Source organism: Tachypleus tridentatus, chromosome 1 (assembly GCF_004210375.1).
Source record: "Tachypleus tridentatus isolate NWPU-2018 chromosome 1, ASM421037v1, whole genome shotgun sequence".
Taxonomy (NCBI): Eukaryota; Metazoa; Arthropoda; class Merostomata; order Xiphosura; family Limulidae; genus Tachypleus; species Tachypleus tridentatus.
Genome location: NC_134825.1, coordinates 88,160,937 through 88,182,168, shown reverse-complemented (window position 1 = coordinate 88,182,168; position 21,232 = coordinate 88,160,937). Strand labels below are relative to the sequence as shown.

General features: G+C 31.0%; 1 protein-coding gene across 4 annotated transcripts in view; it reads right to left on the bottom strand.

Moving 5' to 3' along the window:
* Positions 1-4,996: 4,996 nt before the first annotated feature.
* LOC143255080 (uncharacterized) overlaps positions 4,997-21,232 on the bottom strand; it is a 71,592-nt gene continuing 55,356 nt past the window's right edge. For 3 of the 4 annotated variants that reach the window (XM_076510185.1, XM_076510176.1, XM_076510202.1), the window contains 5 exons: positions 20,756-20,839; positions 20,011-20,112; positions 16,650-16,856; positions 14,661-14,726; positions 4,997-5,922 (listed from right to left, as the gene is read on the bottom strand). The gene's annotated coding sequence lies outside the window, so the exon portion shown is untranslated. Of the gene's footprint in view, positions 5,923-11,951; positions 12,000-14,660; positions 14,727-16,649; positions 16,857-20,010; positions 20,113-20,755; positions 20,840-21,232 lie in introns of all 4 variants that reach the window. The other variant, XM_076510193.1, reaches the window with a different exon arrangement.

Below are 21,232 nucleotides of genomic sequence, written 5' to 3'. Positions count from 1 at the left end.
AATATAGAAAATAATAAAAACAAAGGTGGTTAGTATTATATAATTTTAAATATAACAAAAATAAATTTCATAATAATTATGCATAGATGTGTCTTAACTTGTTCATACAGGACATTAAGTTATTATTATATTGTAAGCTATTTATATGTTAATTATACCGGAGGTTTAATCTCATATAAAATTATTACCGATCTTAAAGTGACGATGAAAATCTTTTTGAAAATATTAATTTTCTCCTTGGTCTCCTGGTGACAAATGATTGAAATACTTACCTTGTTCAACCTGATAACAGTAAAACGGAGTTGACTACAATTCCTTCTTATTTGTAAATCCTTCCGTTATAAAACTTATATATTTGTTTTTTTTTGTATATTTCTTCAGGTATCTTTAATATTATCTAAAAAATATTATTTATTGGCATCTTTTTTTTTCATCTAATTTTTGTCTATATTAAAGTTTATACATGTCACGAATTTTTGTGCTGATGTCTGTGCCTTTAAAACTTTTTCATTCAAATAATATGTTTTATTTGCAGCATTTATTTCGTTATACAAATGTTTTCTTACCCTAGAATACCGTAGTTGCGTCTTAATAACATAGTTGATTTAACGTGCAAGATAAATAATTAAGATATAATCAAAGTTTACGAACGATTACGCCAGTAGGAAAATATATCTTTACTTTCTGTATGCGTGTGAAAGAGATTTATTTATATAAATTCTGGTTTCATTGGTTGTATTAACATAAAGGTATATGTAATTAAAATCATGATTTTACTTTAAATTCAGTGATTGTTTCGTTTATGAACTAATCAACGCACACACAGTGTCACTAGAAGAAAGCTTCTATTAATTTAAATGCCAGTCCTTTACTGAAACATTAGCAGTGTGGCCTCAGCATAATAATCGAAGAGTTTGGTTTGATTCGAATTTCGCGCAAACCAACATAAGGATTATATATATATATATACACATACATACATACACGCTAGCCGTTCTAAATTTAGTAACGCAAGATTAGAGGGAAAGCAGCTAGTCATTACCCCCCAATTGTTGGATTACTCTTTTACCAACGAATAGTGGGATTAATAATAAAATTGCAACGCCTACATGGACAAGCGTGTGTGGGGTTACTGGGATTTGAACGCACCGCCGTCAGATTGCGAGGCAAGCACCCTAACCACCTATGCATACCCAGCAGACTGAAAAGTCTTAAACGCAAAAACATCAAAAGATACAATATAGTAGTAAAACATCTCAAATTAATATACATAAACTTTACAATTCACCAATCAAAAAGCAATTACGACGAATTTGGGACTCTCATATTTATTCTTCCAATAATCACAAAAAAGGGAGCAGATTGCATAAAATTTGTTCACATTCTATTAAGATCGCCGTAGAATGAAAATACTGTTATTCATGTATCACGAGTACTAAAATAAGTTTAAGAACGTAATAATGAAAGTAAATATATTATGATACGTTAACCACATTACAATGGCCATGTCCAGTTTCAAGGACGCTTTTAGGAAATACCAGAGTTCTTCAGACTGGTTGGAATCGATAGACATAAATATCGCCTAGATGTTTACAATCATCAAATTTCATGAACAATGATTGTTATTGTGTGAGCTACAATAAGTACGTGAATTTCTCTATACATTTAGTACAAAAATTTGTGCGTGCCTGTCCCTTTAACTACTCCTAGGTTCTCGGCAAATCTCAACCAAACTTCATGGAATGATACTGGAAAAAGGAGCATGTTAGTGGGTGGAGTGGGGTGTTCAACTTCTCCGCCACAATTATTGCCGTAAGTGAGCATTTATTATCATTGATGTGAGTTAACGTTGACTATATTCATAAATGGCATCAAGTCTTTAAACAAACTAAAACAAAAATAATTCTGTAGCATTTTCTAGGAAGGAATTAAATAAAAAATGACCATCACAATACTGACGTGAAGAGCCGCTTCCTTACTTATACCCAATTCTTACTCCGCTCCTTGACCTTCCAACTCCAGCCCATAAGATACATCCGCAACCAATGATCGTCAGTGAACTAATAACTTGAAACAGCATGGAAACACACCGAGGCTGAACGTTAAAAGCACCCCGAAAGGCTACGAAGTGACCATAACGATCGTGTAGTGTTTACCATGTTTTAAGTGTATATATAGAGTTATTAAAACGGGTACTCCAGCTTGTTTAAAATGTTATAAATTTTATTGACTTAATTTACAAAGCAGCTCACAAAAGGATTAGTAACACTATATTATTTATTTCACTGCCATCAGTGCTTGTGTTTTTTGTTATAGTAAATCCACATAAGACTATTTGCTTTGTCCACCGAGGGGAATCAAATCCCAAACATTAGCATTGTAAATACAAAACCTACCGCTGTCCTACCGGAAGACGCTATCAAGTTAGCTACATGACATACTTTTATTTTTCCTATACAACTTAAATACGAACTCTTAAACATATTTGCGTTAAACGTTTGTAACATACGTTGAAATTATAATCTAGCATATTAAATTGATTTGTTAATGTATTTTAACCACAAACATCCGTAAGAAAGATAACAAACGCTGTAGACCTTTATTTCTTCGCTGAAAAATCTCCTACTCCAAAACAGTTGTTTCAGAAATCATTTCATAGTCGACTTCTAGGAGGTATGACTGACCGTCACTTAAGAAAACCATGGGCTAGAAATGAGAAACACAATTTTGACGTAACAATACGTGAACCAATTCCATAGGAATCACAGTGCAGTACATTAACCAAATTGAACCTCATGATTCAGTAACATACACAACATTAGCCAACTGAAGTTTTCAGTAACATACAAGAAAAATATTCGTATTGTTTTCTTATCCACAACGTGAATTTTAATATTTTACGTAATTATCCTTTATTCAACACGACAGTTTCTAAATTACAATTTATTCTTACAGTTGATTTGTTTGTTAAGCACTGAGCTAAACAATTGATTACCTGAGCTGTGCCTGCCACAGGGACTGAAGCCCAGTTTGTTTGTTTTTTTAACGGTGTAAGCTTTCAGACTTAATACTGAGCTACTGTAGAGCTTTGTATGGATGAACAAAAATATTTTTCTTCAAGGTTAGAAATTAAGATGCATTTCCGTTGTTAATGTTCATTAATTCCCATCAGTAAACAACCAAAAGAAGTCTGAAATTTGGGATATTAAAGTTTTGTTTTTTGAAAGCTCCTCAGAATTTTAACTTTACACTGAAACGCAACATACCAAGTAGTTTGTTAGTTTATTGAAGTTCGCACAAAGCTCTTAGAGGATTATCGACACTAGCTGTTTTTTTTTTTATTTTGAAGTGATGGACTTAAGGAAAGTCAGCTACTCAAGCATTACCCATCACCAACTCTTGATCAAGGAACAGCGAGATTAAGAGTCACATTATAAAGCCCTCAATGAAATGTTTCGATCCCGCAACACAGATTCTCGTCGATTATCTTACCAGACATTTGTAAGGTAGTGCTAGAAAAGGAAAACTAAACAGTTTCTTTTGTTCAAAAAATTTTTGAGCACACATCTCCCCTAAAGAAGCAATTAAGTAAACAAATTAAAAGTACCCCTTCTTGGTCATCCAAATTTAAACAAAACTTTTAAAATATGTCACAAGAAAGGAGTTGAGGCATTACATGCAGCATACCATTTTCATGACCAAAGATAAATGTTATAAAAAGCACTAATTTCATATGTAGTAATAGCCAAAAACATCTTACACATGCATACCTCTACTGAATATACACCTCAGCATTAAAAGACAAAACTAAATCGTTTCAAATAGTTGTATATTTTCCCCAAGTAGTGGCACATCTAGAATCTCACTAGTTACTAGTTCTCTACAAATATTTTGACATATAAAATGTTGAACCTATCAGGGTATGACAGTTTACTAAATGAGAGAATCTGAAAGATTTTACTCTGAAAGTTTTGAAGGTTTAAACCCTAACCGAATTGTAAAAAATGTTCTCAAAGCCTATAACAGCTTGATGTGTTGTGTTATCACAATAGAAAACTGAAAAATTAAGATATCAGCATTTTGAAAGGAAAATACATTTTCACAGAATAAACTTATTTTTATAAATAATTTAAAAAATTTGTATTATTTAGCATTTACTTCTGTGAAAGTAGAAAAACAAAATGTCCGATGTTTTATAAGCAGAATTCTGAATTAGGTAGATACTGTAAATTATAATGGCACTGATAAGTTAATGCTTTTGATGCTAACTATTATATATTCACTTTCACAGATGATTTGTTTGTTAAGCACAAAACTACACAATGGGCTACTTGCATTATGCCCATCATAGATATCAAAACCACCCCCATGTCATCTCCCCACAGTGCAATTTTTAAATGCTTGTATATGACAGGACTAAAACCTAAAGACGGCAATGAAAATATACATCAAATATATATATACTTCATGAAATTGAACAATTTTACTTACATGGAAACAAATTACTTAAATGTAAGAAGCCTCCTGAAGTGTATAATTGCCAAAGAAGAAAATGATAGTTAAATAGAATTTGTAGCTCACTTTGTACAAAATACATCGAAATGGAACACTTCTTTTTGACACAAACTTCAAGTAACTAGTAAGATGTTGGGTGCTTTTTTGCCTGTATGACATTTCTTTGTTGGTACGGTAACTGTTATTTTCTTTACAAATCCTACACATAAAAAAAAAATCTTACAAAAGTAATATTAATTAAGGTTCATAGTATTACGTATTTTCTTACAGTAAAGCCACATCGGGCTATCTTGCTGTATCCATTGAGGGGAATCAAATCCCTGATTTTAAGCATTGTAAATCTGAAGTCTTACCACTGTCCCAACAAGGGATGGTCTTCAGCAGCCAAGATGCAAAAGCAGATATTAACTGTAGATGACTTTCCAGCATTTTTATCAACCTATAATTTACTGCCATAAGGAAAACTTCAAGAGAAACAAAATTTTGTGCAAAATCTTTTAATTCAATATCAAGAGGAACTCACAACTGATAGCTATGCACAATACAAGTAACAAACAAATTAGCTCAGCCATAATTGTTATACATCTTTCCCTAGTACAGAAACAGAGGATACCAGTCTGTAATACACTTTAACATTATAACCAAGACATTACACATGAATGATAAGTTTATTCAGTCTTGAATACAAGTAAATAACAAGAGCACCATAACAAGAGTAACACTACCCCCATACAAATGGTTTATAATTTTTAATATTTATCAGAACACCCAAAAATAGTAAACAAAACACTTTTATATTTATAAACTATCATGTCAAGTTTGTATTTGATTTGTTTTTGTAAAGAATAATGACACATACTTTGAGGCTTAACACATTTGTGCTAAACTGGTATTTAATGACATCTCCAGAAATTGTATTTATATCTATGTATATATAATTATTAAAATTGTGGTCACCTAATCTTAGTTGTTGATTAAAATGCTTAGCTTGTTGAGGAACATTTTCTGTCAAAGCTTAGAAAGTGATGTTTGGTTTATAAAAAGAGTGAATAGGAGTTCAATTCGAACTACTCTTAGAACACGTGTTAATGAATACAAACTTGAATTTGTTAACATGTCTAAAGAAAATAATAATGTTCAGTCATGTGTATGTAAATGTAATAGGTAGCATCAAAATTTACTTCACAATTTAACAACATTCAGCACTTGCTGGACACAAACAGTCAACATGCAACAAGACAACACAGTATATGTATTGTACTTTAGAGAGTTCAGCAGCAGTTCAACTAGAAGCAAGACTTGACAGGTAAAAAATACAACATCCTTAACATGGATGGACCCCTCTAGCTAGGTGGTTTGGTTCATGTGGTGGTTCAGGTTAAACTTCTATTTCTTGTTTGAAGCACCCTGAAAAACAAACTTCAATCTTAGTGCAACCTTATTAAAACAAGCATTAACACACATGCTATATATATATATATATATATATACATATATATTCAGTGGAAGGAAAAAAAAAAAGTTTAAACCCCTGAAAAAGTTTCTGGACAACTCTCAACATCATTCAGTAGTTACCATGTCTAATGACGTATAAAAACCACATACAAGGTATGTTAAAAAAATACGCGGACTGACGTCATAAAACAAAATGTAATTTATTTAGAAGTTACAGGTCTGGAACCCCTTCAAAGTACTCTCCTCCCCAACGCACACACATATCCCAACGGTGTTTCCACTTGTTGAAACAGTCCTGGTATGCTTCTTTTGTAATGTCCTCCAGCTCCTTTGTCGCATTTGCCTTAACCTCGGGGAATCGTCTCAAATCTTCTTCCTTTCAAGGGTCTTTTGAGTTTGGGGAACAAGAAAAAATCGCAAGGAGCAAGGTCAGGTGAGTAGGGGGGGGGAGAACAGTGATCGAGTGTTTGGCCAAAAACGCACGAGTTCTGAGGGCTGAATGGGCTGGAGCGTTGTCGTGATGGAAAAACCAGTCGCCACTCCTTCACATTTCTGGCCTTTTGCAACGGATGGCGTCCCTCAGACGTTTCAGAACTTCAATGTAGTAAGTCTGGTTCACTGTGGAGCCTTCGGGAAGGTACTCGTGGTGAACAACACCTTTAGCATCGAAGAAAAATGTCAGCATCACCTTGGCCTTGGATCGAACTTGGCGAGCTTTTTTGGGTCTGGGGGATGTTTCACCCATCAACTGGGACGATTGGACCTTCGTTTCAATGTCATAACCATAAACTCATGATTCATCACCTGTTATATTCTTGACAAGAAGTTTTCATCTTTTGAACGATCAAGCAGTTCCTGACAAACCTGGACGTGATGGGCTTTTTGTTGTCTGTTATCAGGCATGGCACAAATTTCGCAGCAACGCGGTGCATCTTCAATTTTGCGGTCAAAATCTCGTAGCAAGATCCAACTGATATCCCACACTCTTCAGCAAGCTCCCCTGACAGTCAGACGTCGATTTGTCCGCACCAGGGTGTTGATTTTGTCGACGTGTGGGTCGTCAGTTGATGTGGAAGGACGGCCAGGATGCTCATCATTTTCAATGGACTGTCGACCATCCTTAAAACGTTCATGCCACTTGAAACATGCTGTACGCTTCATAGCAACATCACCGTAAGCAGTGTTAAGGATAGCAAAAGTTTCAGTCACAGATTTTCCAAGTTTAACACAAAATTTCACAGCAAGTCGTTGCTCCTTCAGGCCATTCATTCTGAAATCCGCCAAACGAAAAAATCGCACTTCACTTAAAACCGCGTAGCTAATACACAAATGAAGATATCTGCAATTGGGAAATGGTGTCGTAATCAGCTGATCTGTGCGAACCTAGCGACACCAAGCAGATTCCCCTGGAACCAACTTGAGCCGCGCAATTCAAACAGTCCGCGTATTTTTTTAACAGACCTCGTACATCTGCAATGTGCGTGTACACAGATATTATCTATCACCAAAATGTACTACCTCTTCACACACCTTCTAAATGTGATCTAACCAAAAATTAAGAGAATGGAAGTAAAGGGCTGCAGAAATATGTATGAAAAATCTTAAAACAGATGCAATTTTCCTCAAAAACAACAATAAAAAACATTCCAGGTTTTAGTAAAGGATAGTTTTTGCCAATATAAAGGTGATAACCTCTAACAAATACACCAATACTTTTTAGGGAAAATATCAAGCTTTATCTTGCTGTATTCACCCCTCTTTAATGTCAGATAGAAATTTAATGTTCTTTATATTAATTTAGAATATGAAAAAAAGGAAACTTAAACAATGAAGTCTCATTTTGCAGTTATGTAATTTTTATTTGATTCATATCAATACCAATTCCTTTCCTAATTAACAAAAATGAATTAACCCTTATTCACTACATGTCACTACATTAATAAATTTTACAACATTGCATTATTATGAAAAATTTACATGTATCTTAAGTTAGCCTGAAGATGATCTAGGAAGGTTGAAACCTTGTTCTCTGCTTTATTACTAACAGTGTTAATACACATACCAACTGTCCTGAGATACATTTTCACTTCAAGTGGGTTTCTTATCATCAAGAAAAATTTACATGAATGCAGTTTTCCCAGTTTTTTTAAATTCTGGTATAATTATTAAAACAACAGAAGTCTCTATGTCTGACCTACTTTTTCTTATTTTTAGCTTTAGTTTTCAAGTTTCATTTCACTGGCCCTGACTACTATTGTTTTCCATCAGTGAAACTATCACAACCCATACAGACTCATTAAATAAGGCAGCATTCATAGGTACCGTAGTAAACCAAAGACCCCCCCCCACGAGCCAATTTTATTTGTTCATGTGAATTATACAGAGTGTTCGAAAAGTCACTGTGCAGTTTTGTAATCATATTTTATTTCAAGCCAGCATCTGATAGCAGTGTTTAGAAGCAAAATAAGAAAGATCCAGGCCTGTATTGATGCCAATGGGGGTCAATTTAATCATTGTTTATAATTGTGATTCATATTTACCTCTTGTATTCTATAATGAAACATGTCTGTTAATAAATATACAAGTGCACAGTGACTTTCCGAACACCCTGTATAAAATATATATCAAACATTAACTTAAAATAAAGCTTGTTTTATTTAATGAACAAGGTGTCTCCAACCCCCAAAACTAGCAGCAATTAAAGAGTCTGTTCCTTGAAAATCTTTGTGGTTCTACAGACCTGCATGCATAAATATGTACATGCTTTTATTTTCCATTAAAGTTTTATTACACTGGCATGTAACTCACTCTGCTTCTTAAAGGTCATTTTGATCCAACATACCCTGTTTAACTTTTTTTACTTAATTAACTTGTGTGTATAGATGAAAGAAGACTCAGCTCAGGACAGTTATAATCACAAAGTCCTTCCACACACACACACACACACGTTTATTTGAAATGCATCATGAGTTTTACTAGAAAGAGAGAAAAAAAACAAACTTCGTTAATGTATTAACAGAGCCTTATTAACTTTGCAGCATGTTGGTAATAATAAATTGAACTAAATGACACTCCATGAATTATTTTTGTTTACAGTAGAAACAAAAGGAAAACCAAAACAAGAAGTTTAAAAGAAACATATGTGCCTGTGCTAAAAACTTGTACTTTATAAAACTTGTTATAAAAATAATATTAACATGACTGTTGGTAACTGTATGTTAATTAAAAGCTGTTAAAAACAAACATAAATGTACATAAAATGTTAAAAAGCAGAGAACTTCACAACCGACAGCAAGAGGAAAGGATTATTGTACAAAAAACATGAATTAACACAATAGTACTATAAACAAAGCAATCTCAGTTGTAGAATTAAATTAAAAGTACACAGTTTATTCTAATAAACATTAATGCTATATTTGTTATGCCATCCTCAGATTTTAACCAAAGTAATGAGAGAATGCATCTGATTTCTGTGAATTTAGGTTAGCTTTAACATTACTATCAGATTATATCACAGCCTTAACTTAACCAGACTTATAATACTATGAAACAAACCTGTCTTACCCTGGAAACAACTAAAAATAGTTGAAATTATTTGTGACATGAGAGTTGAGATCAATTTCATCTCATACACAGCTGGCAGCATCAACTTATAAAAATACAGCAAAAAATATCTTGGTTGCAGAGCGACCTTGAGCTTTAAGGTTAATCTTTAATTATGCCACTAGTAACCAGAGGTTTGCAATGAAAAAGTTTTAAATATAGTGAAACAACTATATATGCAAAAACCGCTCGTTTGGGTTGAGAAAATATTTTACATAGAAAAGCGAACAACGTTTCGACCTCCTCTGGTCATCATCAGGTTCATCATAGTGAAACAATTGGCTACAGTAAATACACAAGCACAAATATGCACTAGCATAATGTTCATCTTTATGGTGACTATCCATGGATTATTTTTACTGTTGTTAATTCCTGGAAAATTAAATGTAATTCTAACTTTTCCTAATAAACAGAACTAAATTTAAAGGACAGATCAAATATTTCTCGTGTCTAATGTGTCTGAAAAGAAAAGACCTTAACTAAGAACAAACAGCAAATGATAATAAAGTAATTTGCATAAACCTAATCTTAACATCATTAAATATATTAATTCATTACTAACATTTATAAAAAAAGTGCAAATACAAAATGTTAAGAGATATTACGATATCCTAAGGAAGTCGCAGTTACCACATCAAAACTAAAATCTAACATCCTTGAAGTAAGCATAACACAGATTTCTTTATTATGCAGGGTTAAGTGTTTTGCCAATAGACTCAATACATGATGTATATCAGCAATGTCTTAAACCAAAGAAATAATTTATCACAAGTTAGATTACACAGTTTTTAGTATTATATTTATAACAAGAAATACCTTCACCACTCACAATATGATGTTCAATAGATCACTGCAGAAAACATTTTGTTCTGAAAGCATAATTTCAGCTGAAACACTATCCCAGATGCACAGAATACCAGTGACAACCACAATATAGTAAAAGCTGATACATACAAAGCAGGGGAGGGGAAACTTTCTGCCAACATCCCAAGCATGTAAAAATTACAAAAGATAATACACCTTTTGGATGGTTTCCCATCTGATCAACAAATTAAAAAATAAAATGAAAAAATAAAATAAAAACACTGACGTTTCAAAAATAAATATCCCATTTTATGCTTGTTGAAAACTTGTTTTAAATTGTAGCTTCACATTTCCATTACATACTTAGAGAAACTAACAAAGACCTCAATTTTTCTTTGGAAATCAGCTGAATTTCCTCAAATTTTAGTCAACTCGTACTTAAGCAATCAGCTATGACTCCAATAGTCTTGATAAGTTAATTAAAACCAACTAAAAAGTACATAAGAATCAATGTAAAGTTTTATTTTATCAATAACAGTTCCACTTTTTCAGTATTGTTGGGTGAAGCTCCAACTAATAACTGTTCCACTTTGTCAATACTGTTGTGTAAAACCATGAATAACAACAGTACTATTTCATAGGATTAACCTTGATAAATTTTTGAGTAATGTCATTATTAATTCGTCAATGAAGAGACTAAATGAATATAATTTTGTTTGACTTACTGCTTGCAATATAAAATAATTGACAAAGAGCTCTTGAAGTTTTATTTTCATTATAAAGCAGAATAAATATAAAACGTTACTATGTGTGGTAGGTATGCAAGCTCATATAACATTAAAGTACTTTCATTATATTAAAAAAACAGCTGCTGAAACTGTATTCAAATATTTTTCACTAATGTTTTGATTAGTCAACTTGATATAAAGGCACAAGTGTATTAATTTTCGGAATACAGCATCAAAATATAAAAATTTTCATTGAGTTAGACTGGTGTAAATAAAGTTGAATAATTAACTTTAATGAAAAAATAATGTAACAAAGAAAATTTGGAGAACTATGGACCTCACTATCATTCGTTGTAAACTAATTTTGCAGTTGGTTCATTTTTAAACCAATGCTCAATAAGAGGATTGATGCTTGTTTTGGACTAGAAGCAACCCAATAAACTAGGTTTAATTCTTAAACAACCCATGTGATTTTACTCAGATGTGCTGTTTACTTTCCTATTCTTCTTAAATATCCAGATAGAAATATTTTGTAGACATTTAATACCAAAGCTATTATAATGTCAAACTTGTCAAAAGTTAGAATTCTACACCTGTAAGATCAACAAAATCTTCTGATTTAAGTTTTTTGTTTTTGCTGAAAAAGATGAGTTGAAAATGTTGTATATTTTTTTCTTCTAACCAATATTAAAAGTTATTCTTAAATAGAATAAAAGCTATTTTTTATATCCCAATAAGAAAGCACCAAGCATGCTTGGATAGCAAAAAAAGTGCAGATAATCATGCAACATGCTGAGTGCACTACACCACTAACAACTCCCCCTGCATCTCAAATGTTGTTCTTACCCTTTTTTTTGGTTTAGATTTTTCACTTTTGACAGCTTTTGGCCGAGACTGAAAGTGAGAAGTTATAGACATAGCTGAGAAAAAGAAGTCACAAATATATTCAAAGCAGAGAATTAGAAGTAAAAATATTCTTTCAGATGGCTATAAACTCATTTATATTAGGTCAACTAGAACATATCCTTTAACCTCTCTCTATTCTTTCAAAGGAAGGAAACAGATAAGAGAAGTGAATATTTTTTAAATGAAAAATAATGTCAAACTTTTCACAGAATAAAAACAAATATGAGTCAGTAAAAAAGATTATAAAATAACGCTTCACTTGATCACACAGTTTTAATAATCAAGAAGCTCTACTGCCACAATGTTGAATGAATATTTTTACTTCAAGATGTCAAAGTTAGCTCATCACAAAAAAACAAAAGTTTAAACCGTAAGAGCATTAACCTGTCCACAACTGGTTACATTTCCATCTAACATGGTGCTATGTCTTAGGTGACAGACTGAATGTAATTCAAACCCATGTAAGCTACATTCAAACAGTTTTTAACACTGTACAAAATTTGGTTTTTCACCTTTTAACTTGTTTCTAATATGATTTCATTCTTAAAAATGTTAAATTTATTAGCTTATCTTGAAAACCAAAGTCTCATTATGTACTCTGATAAAAATTCTTTGTGGTGTTGATGTGCATATTTGGCCATTTGGTATTCATTGCACGGCAATTTGCATCCTTTTGTTGGTGTGTATTATTCACCACTCATCTTTCAAACAAAAATATGAAACACCAAATATTATACTTTTAATTGAAACATCTCCATCTCAAAAAATCAGAAGAGTTACTTGTTACCTGAAGCCCAATGGCTAAATAAGAAAAAAAGCCTTCAATACAATATTATCTTACCAACCTAACATTACACAACTAATCTACATATGCACGTTTTTTTTTATTATTATATGCTTTGGCGAACAGATTTAACAAATTTATTTTGCCTTTAAAAACCAATGTGATCAAAATAAATGGGTTATACAAAATGGCCTCTTGGCTCTTTGAATTATTTTAAAAATTGATTGGGCAGAAAATCCACTTGCACATTATTAAATATTTATTATATAGTGTAATTTTTTTCTAAACAATCTATCGATCTGCATATTGCTTATATAACAATCTTGTGTATCTTTCATGGCTAAAACATTTTCAATCTAAATCCTAGTCAAAGTCTAGCACTAGTACATTGTAGTGACTTACCCAGTCTTCCAATGGTTAAAAATAGTTTACAAACACTAACAATCAGCTTAATACCACACAAATCAAGGTACTTTAGGTTAGAGTACAAAGCTACATGCAACAGGTATTAATAATAGAAAAAAGCATGGTTCTTACCAACTCAGAAATGCTGTGCAGATATAACCTTGTTATATTAAAGGAGAAACTTGACTAGTAAGATAAATATTACATAAAAAAAAAAAAAAAAAACACTTTACAGTATATCAAATACTTAATTTAGTTGTATTGTAGAAAACATCAATATTTTCCCTAGAAATTCAATACTGAATGCCTCATTCACAAAGTCACTAATGAATATAAAAATAGATAAACAATCAGTAAAATGAGCAAACAGTATTAATAAAAGATGATTTCCACATAAGCCTAAAAAAAAAAAAAAAATTCTAGTCACCTAACCAAAATATACCCAAATACCTTCATATAATAAATTTGGATCCCAAAAGCTATTTTTCTTAATAATGAAACTCCATTTACTAATTACACATTGAACAAAAAACGAGTTCTATTTAAACTGTCATTCTGAATGAGAAAAAACACAAAACTGGTAACTCTTTCTTGACATTGTCTTTTTTGCAAAAGGAATAATGCCTTTTGATATTTTACATTGTTTCTAGGATATGTAAGGCTCATGACAAGTAGGGTAAATTTAACACAACTTTTACCTTAAAAATGTGTTGACCACTTCCTCTTACAATTTTACATAAAATTAAGTTACTGATAATTCTCTTAAAATGATCTGCAAGAAATAATGTTAAAACTATGCAATTAACTTAATTCTCTAAAAAAATTTTCATTAGAACATAATAGAGTATTAATATGAAAAAAAGAAACTGATTAAAGAAACAGTTTGTTAAAATTGTTAAATAGTGATATATGTTACTGTATTCAAATGGCTCTTCTATCAATACTGATTGTACCTCATTCTTGTCACCTGAACTGACAGAGGTCAGAGTAGATACATGATATGTAAAGTGGTGCATGTGCTACCATTAGTTAAAAACATCAATATTTAAGGTCTTTGAACAAAAAAAAAACAAAAAAACTCTTAAGATGGTCAAATACCTTGTCATTTTGTGGCAAGTGTGAATGGATTAATAAGCTTCCCTTGTCTACTATCTACAAAACCACAGTCAATGGAATGGGCTTGGAGAGCACTATGCACTAGTGAAACCAGCTTCACTGTTCTTGATGAAAAGTATTTAATTGTTCATTCATTTTCAAACTGAAACCCATAGTTTTATTTCTTTCACTATTTCCATAAACCACTTTTGTATATTACCATATTAACAAAATGTGGAGGCAATAGTTAATATATAATTTTATTAATGTAGTCTTTACTGACTTTTTTTTACCCTATTAACTTTAATGTAAGTTATAAAACTTACATTTTAAAATAGTTTAATTTTTTTTTGTTATTCACTTACATCTGTTTCTGCTGATATTTGTGATTCCACAGTGGTAGGGACAGGAGGGCCATTGGCAGTGGGAACCTAGTGAAAAATTAGACAGCATTAGAATTATACATAAAACTGTCAGTATCAGAAACAATCAATCAGAAACAGTCATTATTAATAATCAAATTTATAAAACTTTTTACTTATCAAAAGTTCAGCACCTTTGCAATTTCAACAGATACATTTTCTCTACTTTTTTATAAAACTCTGCTAACCATCAACTTTCAAATAAAAAATTTAATTTTGATACAATATTCAAAGCAAATATACAACAAGAGAATCTCCATCTGATACGACTCCACCAAATTTAGACTACTTGACACAAATGTTCTTATCTTTCCCTTAAACAATAAAAGGTTCAACAAATCTCAGAAATTTCAATGTTTCAAATATCTCCAAATCTACTTTTTACTGAAGCTAGTACACTAAAGTAAACAAACCAGATATGTCTACCATACTTGTACTTTCTTCTGTTTGCAAACATTATTAGTTAAATTTTCAGTTGCCTTATATCATCACCAGCTTCACAGTTAAAGACTTTCATTTTCCTTAATGAGATAACCTTACTTCACATCCAGGAAAATTAATGGCCAACTTTGACATGACTACTTCCAAAATATAAACAAGCAAACAAAATAACATTACGGTTAAAACTATCAACATTACCCTCAATCTTTTCTGAATGACTTCCAGATAGTAAATGGTTTTAATTTCCAATAATTTAATGAACTCTTCAAGGTCTTCATCACAAACACTAACTTTTTATTCAATGATATCCTTTTTGACGAGGTGACATTTTTATGGGTCACACCCCTTGGTATGGTCTTTTTAGGCTGGAGTACTGCCTGACTGAATTTAAACTAATACACTACAGAAGATTTGTTGATGATACCTTTGTGATATTTCATTTAAAAGATTGTGCACCTACGTTTATAGAACACCTTAACTCTTGCCACTCCAACATAAAGTTTTTGTGAAACTGAAAACAACCACAGCTTGTCTGTCTTGGACATCCTTATAAATCATGATCCAATTGGTTTTTCTATTCCCAAAAACTTCAGGAAAAAATTCACCAACTTTGAGAGCTTTTCTTTTACTATAAATATAACTTGACTGCTTCTTTATTCACTACATCTCATAGCATGTTTTTATTTCTATAAAAAATGAAATAAATTTTCTAAACTTTCTGTTAAGAAAACTGGGCATTTTGGAACTTTTGTTCAAATCATCACTCATGATATTTTGAATGGGAAACTCAATACCCTCAGCAATAATAAATGACTTACTACACCCTCATTGGTCCATGTACTTGTGCCTTCCTTAGTTAAACAAAATCTAATTTTTAAAAATAAACACAACTCTTACAGAAGTACTATAAATATTTGTTTTTATATTAACACATAAGTTAACTGTTTTTCCTTCAGAAATTCTACATTATGATTCCACTCCATTTATGGATCATTTGTGTGCATGTGTAGCTGTAAAACAAACAAAATTAGCAAACCCAAATGTCACTTAAGTGTACAGAACTGGCCACCATGTATCATCTCTTAGTGCTTCTATCCTTCATACACAGTTGCCATACTATTGGGTATAAAACTCTTATGAATGAACTTTAAACTTTTAGCTAATGGGACACACAAATTTGGAATTTCTGTATGACAACAGTGGGTCTAAGTCCAAGTTCATTTACCAATACGTTTTTACAATAATCCTCCTGTCCTCCAAGTCTTCATATTGTCCTTATAACCATTTTTGTAGTATGTAAGTTTCTCTTATGATTATTATTTGTAATAACAGTTCTGTATTTATTGTAAAAACTGCTTTAGATAGAATGTGTGTAATCAAAACTAACATTAAATGTTATTTATTTCTGTGGTTGTATCATTCACCATTACACTGCATTAACTGCCTCATTAACCTGTAATTAATCAGAAAACCTTTTATTGTTGTATTCACCTTTAAAGCTTGTAGCTGGGCTTGAAGTTGACTGATTGTTGCCTCCTTAGTCTTCAGATCCTCTTCTAGTTTTCTACTGATATTTTGCTCATACTTGAGTGAATCTTGGCCTATCTTCACCAGTGAATCCAGCTTTACTGTTTTGGATGACAAGTCCTTGGTAATTTTTCTTTCCTTTTCTAACTGAGACTTTGACAGCTCCAATTCCTTCACAAATGCCAATGAATCTTGTTTGTAAGTTAAAATGTTAATACTTCCCACACAGTGGTGATCATACAATTAGGTAAGTAATACACAGTTCTTTATTACACATATTAAACATAACACACATGTAACAGCAAAGTTAACTGCATCTTAATAATGTAAAACTGAACACCAAGATTACAATGAAAAAAAACAACGATAAAATTCAGTTACAGAATACAAAATCATTAGAAGAATGTAATCAATGAAGATGAAACAAAATAACTACACTAATTATAGCCATTAACTTCATGTTATCTGAAAAAAAAATCTGTAACCAGAACCAACCTTGAGTTATTGCTCAACTAATATTCAAAGCCTACAACTTAATCAAGTTTGACAAAATAAAATAATCAAAAATGAAAATTACTTATGTGCTGCTTATGTCGACCTAATATATATCTTGATCTTAACACAATATGTACTTTCACAATGACTTACTTGTTTAACGAGCACATGAATTGCTTCAATATTATTTATGATAAAATTATGTTAACTAATAAGGAGTTGAATATACAGCTATTTTGACATCCGAAAGGATGAACATACACATTACTACATTTCACTTTTTCATAACTCTGTCTGTATGTGTGTATCTGTGCATTTTTTTTGTTTTTTTCTTATAGCAAAACCACATTGGGCTATCTGCTGTTTTCTCAAGAGAAAACAATTTGAGATCTCAGACTCTCCTCATATCATAACCCCTCCATCCCAGACACCATTCTAGTAATCCTTTCCAACAATGTTTAGATGAAAAATAAGTGTTTAATGAAGTATTTTTACTACAACTTTGTCTGTGAATATATGAAGAGTGTAAAGTTAGTTCTATGTTAAGATTAAAAATATTATCTGAAAATTGTAAAATTTCACATAAACCTCCTCAATAAATAAACATTTTTCAATATAATTTTATACTTTTTTAATTATTTTTTTCAATTTAAACTACAATTCAGTTAATTTTGACTGACTTGGTAACAACCACAAGAAATTTAAAATCTAAATTACCTCTATTTCTTTCTAGAAGAACTGCAAATTATAACATGAAACTACAATTGTTTATGCTAATTAGCTTTATCCTATCGACAAGAGTTGAGGCCAGGTTATCACATTCGTTGACTAACTTTCAACATTCTACTGAAAAATATATATATAATTCAAATTTTAGTATTATGCATCAACTTATATTTCTGAGATATTAGTAAATTTATTGAAACAGCCAAGACAGCCTTCCTCCAACCTCTTCAATTTTGAAAATATTTGATCACACACATCTACTTCACACAATGAGTAAAAGAAACAAAAGCTCTGAATGTCCTCCTGGTAGCTTTCACAAACTCTCTGAAGTATTTGGGTACTGATATAGCAATTTACAATTTTTGGTTATTTCAAAATGTATATATAAAACCTAAAAAAAAAAAAAAAGAAATTTAATAAGGCTTATCAACAAATGACACATAGCAACAAAGTTCACATCTAGAATTGTTCACTTTACTTCTTCCTTTACTGTTCTATGTTTAAAGAAAAATAATAAATTATTTGTAAATTGCAATAATGTATATATATAAAATGCATTATAATTGAAATGCGACTATTTTACAAAATATTAGTCCACAAAAACACAGTCAAGACATCTCATTTTGTAAAGGTCTGTTTTACATTCTTGGAAACAAAAGTCTTGTTTACTGATAATCTGCAAAACATTGTAAAGATACATTTACTGATTTAAAAGTGATAACATGAAAATTATTATGAGGTTGGTACATCCTTGCTGATAGAATTGAAGCTCGTAACAGCATACATTTAATTTTATGGCCCTTTGACCAGTGTCTAGCTGATAGTTCTACCATACAAGTTGCAAATCTCTTGAAAAATGTGCAGTTCATGTTACTGTATTAAATTATGACATGCACAAGCTGCTTATGAGCATACCCCATGAAGAATTTACCATTTTTTAATTATCCTACTTAATCTAACAAGTTTTATAATTTTGACATTTATGTACTTTATGATAAATAAAGAATACATATGAAAAAATATAGTATTTATCTAGGTCTTGTTTGCTGTTTACTGTCAATGAAAACTAACCTACTTTTCAAACTAATGATACTACTACACTAAATGAAATAACTAATGCACATAACACAGAAACATACATAACATACAAAAAAGAAACAAAGTACAATAATTATCATCATTTTTTCTGACTTTCTAACTGTATGACAAGTCTTTAAATATTCAGATCAATGTGATTCCTGTGGGAAAACGTTTCAAATTCAATTAAAATCTGGACAATGTCCTGTACAAAAACCAACGTACTAGAGTATGCCATTTTATATATATATATTAAAACTTTGGTGTTCTATTAATTATACATAATATAATATAAAACAAAGAGAATTTCTGATCATTTATATAAGAGGATGTGACAGGTAAGCATAGCAAATGGGTCTAATTTTTTAGTTTATAGCTTTGTGAACAAACAGGATAGAATGGCATAAAGAAATCAACTTTGCTCCAGCAGTATTTATATTATAATAACTAATTTATGTTAAAACTTACACTTCTTGCATTGGTGGTGAATAAATTAGAGACAGTGTCACATTTTTTACATTAAAGGAAATTCAGAATTTAAAATATTGCCCTATAAAATTAAGAGCTGAAAATTTAACTATTAGCAAAATATGGATTATTAGGTACGATACTATATAATTGCTATACTAATATACATTATACCAATGCTATACTAATCAGTATAATTTAAACAGTCATTTAATTCAATTTTCAATTGTTTTAGTAACCCTCATAACATACACAGTAAAGGACACTTGCACAGAGATGGTTAATAATAAGTTAGAAATTCTGAAAGATTAAGCAAATAAAATATGAAAACCCAGATGAAAAATTATTTTTATTGTTAAAACGAAAAATAATCTTTCACCCAGACTGACTCAGTAAAGGTTTCATGAACTCAATGATAAATCTTTAGTAAAAATACCTTACCAAAACACCAGACTTACGAAAATATGCTTACTACCTTCAATTATAATGTGTATAGTTTCACAGTTACAAAATCAATCAACCTGACCATCCTGGAATACACTGTGTTAATTCCACTTACTTTTGTAATTGATTCAACAGCATCTTTCTCCTTCTGCAACTCCTCAATTTCCTTATCTTTAATATCTAATTTTTCTTGCAAGTTTTGGGCATTTCTGGAAACCTGGACATAAAAGCAGAATTTTATTCTTATAAAACTTAAAAATAAAACTAAGTATGATACTGTCCTTCCTTTATATTAATACATCTTAAAAATATCCCTTACCGTAACTACGAACATGTAGTGCCAAGAAAGTAACGCATTTTTTAAAATATATGCAATGTAAAAAAAGTTATAAAATCCATTCCTATTTCTAATAACCTTGATCTTCTAATACATGTATTTATAAACCAACAATTCAGAGTACATATTCTAAATGATAATGCACTTTTAACAAACAAGGTTGTTTGGTATATTAACCTACATTTTTGTTAACTTATCCAGAAGCAAGGAGATCCCAGACAAGTGGGTAGCCAACCAGTCTTTCAAATAAAAAGATTTAGAATGTAGTCCTAGTCAATACTACCACAAGCAATTTATATGGTTTTTATTAAGATGGCATCAAACCACTAGTTTGTATAATTACTATCTAGTAGTAAAATTGCTAATTAATATAAAGACTTACTTGATAATATATGCCAACAACTATCAATAATGTAATCCAATCACTTAAGCTTTACCATAAGTACAAGAGGTTCATTGTTGTGTAATCTATTCTTCTGTTACACAATAGCAAAAAAGATATTCAAGCATAAAAATAACATACTTCTTCATATTTTTGTTCTAATAATTTCCTTTCATTCTCTTCTCCTTGGAGTTTTGACTGCAATTCAAAAAGCTTGGCTTGCATCTAAAAAAAATAAAAATGTTTCAATGTTTTAGAAATGCATATGATAATGACAGCTATAGCTTCAGTTCAATCTCCAAACACAAATAAAAAATATAAAATGAAAACTCATTCAGATTATACTGTTGTACATTTCATAGACACAAGTGATACTAAGACCTTTACAAAAAAAAAAAAAAAGAGAAAAATAATTACTTATAATAAACAACAATTAAATACTTGTACCTAATATTCTAAACAAAAATAACCAGGCACAACCAAAAAACACTAATGTCCTTAAATAGTAAGTTCAAAATGTTCACTGTCAATGGACACAAGTGTGCATCCAAAGGTGCATTAGCCCATACTGCAGACACACATGTGAATCAACTAAAAATAAAAATAAGACAAATGTAT